General features: G+C 44.0%; 1 protein-coding gene across 4 annotated transcripts in view; it reads right to left on the bottom strand.

The window, feature by feature from the left end:
* LOC144680554 (kinase D-interacting substrate of 220 kDa-like) overlaps nucleotides 1–7247 on the bottom strand; it is a 184260-nt gene extending 177013 nt beyond the window's left edge. For 3 of the 4 annotated variants that reach the window (XM_078541658.1, XM_078541655.1, XM_078541659.1), the window contains exon 1: nucleotides 7111–7247. The gene's annotated coding sequence lies outside the window, so the exon portion shown is untranslated. The remainder of the gene's footprint in view (nucleotides 1–7110) is intronic. The other variant, XM_078541657.1, reaches the window with a different exon arrangement.
* Nucleotides 7248–7796: the final 549 nt, after the last annotated feature.

The following is a 7796-nucleotide window of genomic DNA, read 5'->3' on the forward strand; positions in this document are numbered from 1 at the left end:
AGCCAAAAGAACTGACAGCTCAAAATATTCAGTTACCAGTGCTCCCTGTACTACATAAAGCAACAAGATGCATCACGCAGCATGAAGGCAAGAAAGCCCCGGAAGGTCCTTCAACCCATGTTCATATTGGGAGTTTGGGCAAAGGCAGCTTCTCTAAGCAGTTCAAATCTTGGTCTGAGGGATTTACAATTTATTCCTCGGTGGGCCACTCCAAACAACAAAGAAACATTTTTGAGCCATTTGTAAAGCAGCCTTTGGGTCCAGAAGTTTATAAATGCTGAAACTAGAGGTCCTAATGTAATAAATTGAATTCTTCAATGAGGACCTCTGCACTATCCACACTACACCAAAATATGAAGACCCTAACAGTAACTGGACAACACTAAGTGGACAATTACATTTAAACACAATCAGAACTGTTCCAACTTCAAAGTACAGCCTTTGCAAATTAGAGTGCAAGTACAGAGAAGCAATGCAAATGCTTGGTTGCAGCCAACTACTGTCTCTGAATTCTGGTTAGAGCAGGTGAGAAAGCCCTGGAGATAATAGAATCACAAAAAGTTTCAGTGAAACATGTGATGGCAGCGGTGGGTTTTTTTTTTAAAATGGGAATTTGAATTCAGTCCTAAAAATTTGGAAATTATAAAAACAAACTCAGTAGAAATGCCTATGCAGCCATTGGGATTGTCAAAAAAACTCAACTGCTTTGTTAAGATAAAAGCAAAAAACTGCGGATGCTGGAAATCCAAAACAAAAACAAAAATACCTGGGAAAACTCAGCAAGTCGGGCAGCATCTGCGGAGAGGAACACTGTTAACGTTTCGAGTCCGAGTGACCCTTCAACAAAACTAAGTAAAAATAGAAGAGAGGTTAAATATAAGCTGGTTTGGGGGGGGACGGGACAAGTAGAGCCAGTGACAGGTGGAGATAACCAAAAGATGTCACAGACAAAAGGACAAAGAGGTATTGAAAGTGGTGATATTATCTAAGGAATGTGCTAATTAAGGGTAGAAAGCAGGACAAGCAAGGTACAGATAGCCCTAGTGGGGGTGGGGTGGGATGGGGTGAAGAAATCGAAAAAAGGCTAAAAAGTAGAGATAAAACAATGGATGGAAATACATTAAAAAATAATGGAAATAGGTGGGAAAAGAAAAATCTATATAAATTATTGGAAAAAAAGAGGGGGATCAGAAAGGATGTGGGGATGGAGGAGAGAGTTCATGATCTAAAATTGCTGAACTCATTATTCAGTCCGGAAGGCTGTAAAGTGCCTAGTCGGAAGATGAGGTGCTCTTCCTCCAGTTTGCAGTGAGCTTCACTGGAACAATACAGCAGGCCAAGGACGGACATGTGGGCATGAGAGCAGGGTGGTGTGTTGAAATGGCAAGCGACAGGGAGGTCTGGGTAATGCTTGCGGACAGACCGAAGGTGTTCTGCAAAGCGGTCACCCAGTCTGCGTTTGGTCTCTCCAATGTAGAGGAAACCGCATTGAGAGCAACGAATGCAGTAGACTAAATTGAGGGAAGTGCAAGTGAAATGCTGCTTCACTTGAAAGGAGTGTTTGGGCCCTTGGACGGTGAGGAGAGGGGAAGTGAAGGGGTAGGTGTTGCACCTTCTGCGGTTGCATGGGAAGGTGCCATGGGAGGGGGTTGAAGTGTAGGGGGCGATGGAGGAGTGGACCAGGGTGTCCCAGAGGGAACGATCCCTGCGGAATGCCGCCGGGGGGGTGAAGGGAAGATGTGTTTGGTGGTGGCATCATGCTGGAGTTGGCAGAAATGGCGGAGGATGATCCTTTGAATGCGGAGGCTGGTGGGTTGTTAAGTGAGGACAAGGGGGACCCTATCATGTTTCTGGGAGGGAGAGGAAGGTGTGAGGGCAGATGCGCGGGAGATGGGCCGGACACGGCTAATGCTCCAAAGGGAAGGAAGCCTGCTTTCCATACTCGATATAGTCTATATGTAACTCCAGTCCCAAATCAACATAGTTGAATTTTAAATGCCTTCTGCAATGGCCTAGAAGGCAACACTACTGTATCAAAACACTAGCCAGTTCAAGGTGGCGGCTTACCACCCTTTTCACAGGGTAACTATGATTGGGCAATAAATGTTAGCTTCACCAGCAATGTCCACATTCTAACAATAAATTACCAAAGAGATGCCAAAATCACTAGTGCTGGTAATATGCTGGAAATCAGGTGCAGTTCGGTCCATAAACCGCAAAAGATGACTGACTCCAGCAATTACCATCCCAATTGCTGGAATCACCACCTGCCTAGAAAGTCCATTTGCATAAGTGGAGGACTACTTCAATGCAAATAAAAAAGAAACTCAGAAGAGAAGACATTTGTGCAACACTCCACTATCTTTAGAGGTTCAGGCCTTAACTAAATTGCTCTGATTAAATGTTACTAAGTCAAAGACATTGAAATATCTGTCACAGCATCCATAATAGAAAAAATGCAGAGAAAGGCCATCTTAGCAAGTCCCCAATGTTAAATGACAGAAGTAGAAACACTGAGGTGGAAGAAACAGGAACAAAGTAACAAAAATCTCAGAGAGAAAAACAGCAGACAATGCCAGACAATGGAAGAGAATGAGAATGAGTAAAGCAAACCAGAAGGAGCTAAAAAAGGGTTGATATACTATATGTACTAGGGTAATAGTTGATCTTGTGTAAAAGTTGATCCCGACTTTCAAAGGACACACCGCTTCAACTCAGCTCAATGCTGCACCGTGTTCAGAGTAACACAGCAGAGACCAGGGTATTAAGCAGGAGTTTTCTGCATCAATGCTAGATCACAAGAGTGCATTTTTCCAATGAGATACTGGTGAACATTAGCAAAAGTTTAATTTCTCATTGAAATGATGGAGGTAAGATGAAACAAACTGCAAAGTCAGTGTGTAGTGCGAGAGCCACAAGCATATTAAACTTTCCCAGAAATGGAACTAAACTCACTGAACTCTCAGGAGAGCCATAAGTAAAGAAAAAGGATTATTAAAAATTTACGTTTTTAGGCTTCCCTCTTGCTCCAATCCACTTTCTTGCAAACTGCAAGTGTCTGAAAGGGATTGAAAATCCAGCAAGGTTCTCTGCTGGCTGTGTGAGGCGTGAGACTCGGTAGTTGAAAATAAGCTCCTTGAAAATATTTACTCATGTAAAAGTCAACCCCTTAACTTTTTGCCTAAAGAAAGTCTCAGAAATTCGACTTTTACATGAGTATATATGGTAGTCTTAGAGTGAGGAGAGTTTATGTATAAAGTATGTTACCAATAAGCTAAGGCTACCTGAAGTATCCAAACTCTGTTGTTCTGCTTTGACAGCAACTGAACTTTTGGCAAACGGAAGAGCTCATCAACCTTTAGAACATATCTAAAAAATTATTGAATAGCTTGACCTTTTTTCACAAATGCATTATTCATTCACAAGATAACATTAGCCATTAAAAATTTACAGGTCAACTTTCAAAATACATTAAACTTGTAGAATGTACAGAATAACTTGCATTTAAACTGGGCAATTAGTGTAGTGAAACATCCCCAGGTACTGCACAAAGGAATGGGAATGGACAAAAGCAAGCAATACAAGTGAATAAAGTATTTCTTTTATTCTTTCATGGGATGTGACTGGTACTGGCAGTTTAAGTAAATTACATTTGTATTTGTGGGTGATGGGAATGAGTTTTAGCTTTCATGTTTAAGTTTGATTTATATTTCTGTATCTGCTAAGAAAAGGTCAAGTTGAGTTTTAGTTTCACTTTAAAAGATGCCTGCATTTCTAATGAGAGTTTACCACTGTTGGGGAAGTTAAGCAAAGAGAGAAAAGCTGAGCTGTTGCCTAGCAACAGGGGTCCAGAGCAGCAGGCCACTCTCACAGATATATACACAGAAGAAACTAGAAACAACAGTTTGATCTGGAAGTTGTTTGCATTCAGTTGGTTTTTGAAGACAGCTGCCAAGCAGAAGCAACCTAGAAGGGACAGATAGCCCGTTCCACATTAAAGTTGGTTAGAAATAGCTGCCAGAGACAGACTGGAACAGAAGGGACGGATAGCAAATCCCAAGCTAAAGAAGAAAGTCCCCTAAATATCCAGGGGAGTGAAACAGGAGAAAGTCCCAAGACCACCTTCTAGTCAAAGGAAGGACAGGAACCTGAGAAAGGTCCTGTTCAGTGGAGGTCAAAGTAAGGAGCTGAGAGAAAGGCTCCAAGCTTCAAGCTTAAAGGAAGCAGATTTAAAGCGAGAGGCCAGAAGATCCAAAGAGACAACTGAAGATCTGTAACTTTTGCTGTGGGCATGTGAAACAGTGGTGTACTGTTGACGGCTGAGTCGGTGAGAGAGAATGCGTGGAAGAAAGTCTGAATGCTTGTGGTGACCAAGGGGAGGGACATCGGAAGGTAAGTTTGAAACCCTGGAGGTGAACCCTTGTGGAAGGTGTCTGAAAGAAAGCATCAGTTTGGGAGAAAATTCCAAAGCGAGTTCTTGGGGAGTGGAGATTGGAAACCCTCATGTGAAAGACAGAGCTCAGTGATAAAAACAAAAAGCTAAAAGCTACTGCGGATGCTGGAAATCCAAAACAAAAACAGAATTACCTGGAAAAACTCAGCAGGTCTGGCAGCATCGGTGGAGAAGAAATCAGTCAACGTTTCGAGTCTTCATGACCCTTCGGCAGAACTCAGTGAGACTGGTTGGCTCACTGTGTAACAAGCATCCTGGGTGGGGTGGAAGCGGGGGGGGGGGGGGGGTGGTCAAGGAGAGATCCATCGCATCTGTCACTTGGTTTCAGAGTGTGGTGTGTCTGACCACAAGTCACCAATTGGTTTACATGGACTGTACTTATTGTGAACATTAGAGCATAAGATAGCTTTTATAACTTGTGTGATCCTTACAAATCTGTGTATATCTGTAAAGGTATAGTTATGGGTGAAGGAGTATTGTAATATAGTGTAATAAATATTTTATGCTCTTGTTAAAAGTTCATTAGCTGACTCCAGTGCCTGTTCAGTAGCCCCTCTGCACATAACTAAACAAACAAATAAAAGTTAGGATCTATCAAGCTGGGTTCCATCCTGGGATCAGGCTTGTCCACAGGTAACCTCAGCTGGGGATCATAATGCATAATACTGAAATTCCCAAACACCACTTTTACTTCCCCACTATTACAAGAGCAAAGTACTCTGGATACAGAAAATCTGAAATAAAAACAGGAAATGCTAGAAATACTCAGCAGATGCCGTCAGACCTGCTGAGTAGTCTAGCATTTTCTGTTTTTTTTAATTCCCCATGTTCAATTGGAACATCAATTCTGATGCCATTTACTACAATTTGTACCCCACTGGGGGTGTTGGCATCCTTCCATCTATAACAGATGATGACACGCAGCAAACAATCCATTTGGGTGGGGTGTCTTCATTTGGTACAGTTTTACTGATGGATATGAAGGTCAATCTTTGAGAGGCAGGTTCTGCCACAGCCATCACACACGAAGCTGCCAAGTGACATTATGGGTTGTTTTCCATGTTGGCACCTGTTGCCAAGTTGCAGCAGTCACTGCTTGTGGTGGTGGTGCATGCCAGCCCACAGGAGGTGTCACCATTTCCTTCTTTCGCCAGCTTGTGATTCCCAGATGTGATAGGCAATGTTTAGGTCCTCATGTCATGCTTCCAAGCCATCCTTGAAGCGGAGCTTTTGCACCCCACTGGTTGTCTGACCCTGGCTACCTCAGAATATATAAGGTCCTTGGGTATTCAACCGTCTTCCATCCCACAGATGTGCCTAATCCACCAAAGCCACCTCTGTTTAATTAGTGCCAACACATTTGGGAGCTCTGTCGTTGAGAGAACTGATGCATTTATGGTTTTATTCTGCCAGCGAAGATGGAAATTATTGAGCTCTTTTTCCTGGTTGCTGAAGCCATCCAGGACCAAGCTGATGGTTTTATAAGTCCTAAGGGTCAGCTTGGTGTTGTCCCATGCACATTTCATGAGTTAAACAAAGGTGATAGCAGCTTTCCCTATGTGTGTACTGAGCTCTGCATCAAGGGATAGACTGTCCGTCACCCTGGACCCAGGGTAGTAGTGGGGAATTATTTAGCATTAATCTTTCTCTTACTAGATTCCCTTCCTCACCCCACCTCCAAAACTACCACCATTCAAGAATTCACCAATCTCCATGCACCTAAACGATCGACAAACCAGGAATGAAAAAAGCATTAATGCCTTCATTGTTCTTTTGTGTACAAATGGCCTGCATCCATGAAAAATCCTACTGTATTACTAGTTTAGTAAAAAATATAACATGATGACACCATTAATAAACAGAATACACACCAGATGTTATATTTCCAAACACAGACCCATCGTAGTTGATAATTTAGTCGAGCCTGCCCACGGGTAAAAAATGTCCTTGATTTACATTCTACACTCGATATCCTCGATTGTATAAGAAACGACAGCTTCACAATCAGAGCTGCGGAGTGCCTACAGTCCGGATCGATTCCGCAGCCCGCCGGACACAAAGGCACACGCGATTAAATTTGCCTTTATTTACCACGGTTGGAGGGAGCAGCGGGATTTTTTTGTTTTGTTTGTTCTCAAGGAGGATGGATGGATTATACTAAATTTGTTTTATGACACTCCTTCACAAAAAAAAGGATAGGCTGCCCTATAATCACTTGTTCCAAAGATGTAATTACACCAAAGGAGGAGCAAAACAGTGCAAATCATATTCCAAACATGTCAACAATTCGGCAGGTACATCGTCGGGCTGCGGCTGCACCTGCACCTGCTGCTGCTGCTGCCGCTGCCTGGCCAGGTGGAAGGATCCAATCTGGGAGGTTCACTGACCAGAGCCCGGCTGATCCGGGTTATCTGCCCCGGCCCGAGCCACGTTCACGTCATGTCACAATGGGCCGCTCTCGCGCCCCCAAAGCAGCAAAATAACCGTTAACCGCACGAGCCGACGGTGCGTTTCAAAATTTACCGGCCGAGGGGGAAAGGGTACGCGAGCCGCTGACCCAGGAGCTCCGCCCGTCCCGCTCCGTCCCGGGGGCTCACCGGCTAACCAACCCAAGACATCAGCCATGCACCGTTTCCAAAAGGTTCCGGTTTACTCACCCACTTTTAACTGCTCCTCTTCACGACGAACCTCGGTGCCGCGAAAGCCTGCCTTTCTCTTTCTCGCTCCCTATTCTAGTTGCGCTGCCGCCTCCCTTCGCGCCGCCATTTTCACTCAGATCTAAACACTGGTCACGTGGTCCGACCGCCTAACGTCACCACAGAATTGTTGCGGAGCAGGAAGGCCATTTGGTCCATCGTGTCTGCCCTGGCTCTCCCAATGAGCAACTTACCTAGTTCCATTTTTCTGCCTTCTCCCTGTAACCCTGCACATTCTTCCTTTTCAGATAACAGTCTAATTTCCTTTTCAAAGCTTCAATCGAACCTGCCTCCACCACACTCTCAGGCAGGGGATTCCGGACCCTAACCACTCACTGCGTGAAAACGTTTTTCCTCATATCACTATTGCTTCTTTTATTAATTACTTTAAATCAGTGCCCTCTTGTTCTTGATCCTTTCACGAGTAGGAACAGTTTCTCCCTACTTACTCTGTCCAGACCCCTCATGATTTCAATACCTCTTTCAAATCTCCTCTCAGCTGTCTCTCCTCCAAGGAAAACAGTCCCAACTTCTCCAATCTATCAAGTTCCTCATCCCTGGAACCATTCTTGTTAATTTTTTTCTGCACTCTCTCCAATGCCTTCATACCCTTCCTAAAGTGCGGCACCCGGAACTGGACACAATAC

This window comes from Cetorhinus maximus, chromosome 5 (genome assembly GCF_964194155.1).
Source record: "Cetorhinus maximus chromosome 5, sCetMax3.hap1.1, whole genome shotgun sequence".
Taxonomy (NCBI): domain Eukaryota; kingdom Metazoa; phylum Chordata; class Chondrichthyes; order Lamniformes; family Cetorhinidae; genus Cetorhinus; species Cetorhinus maximus.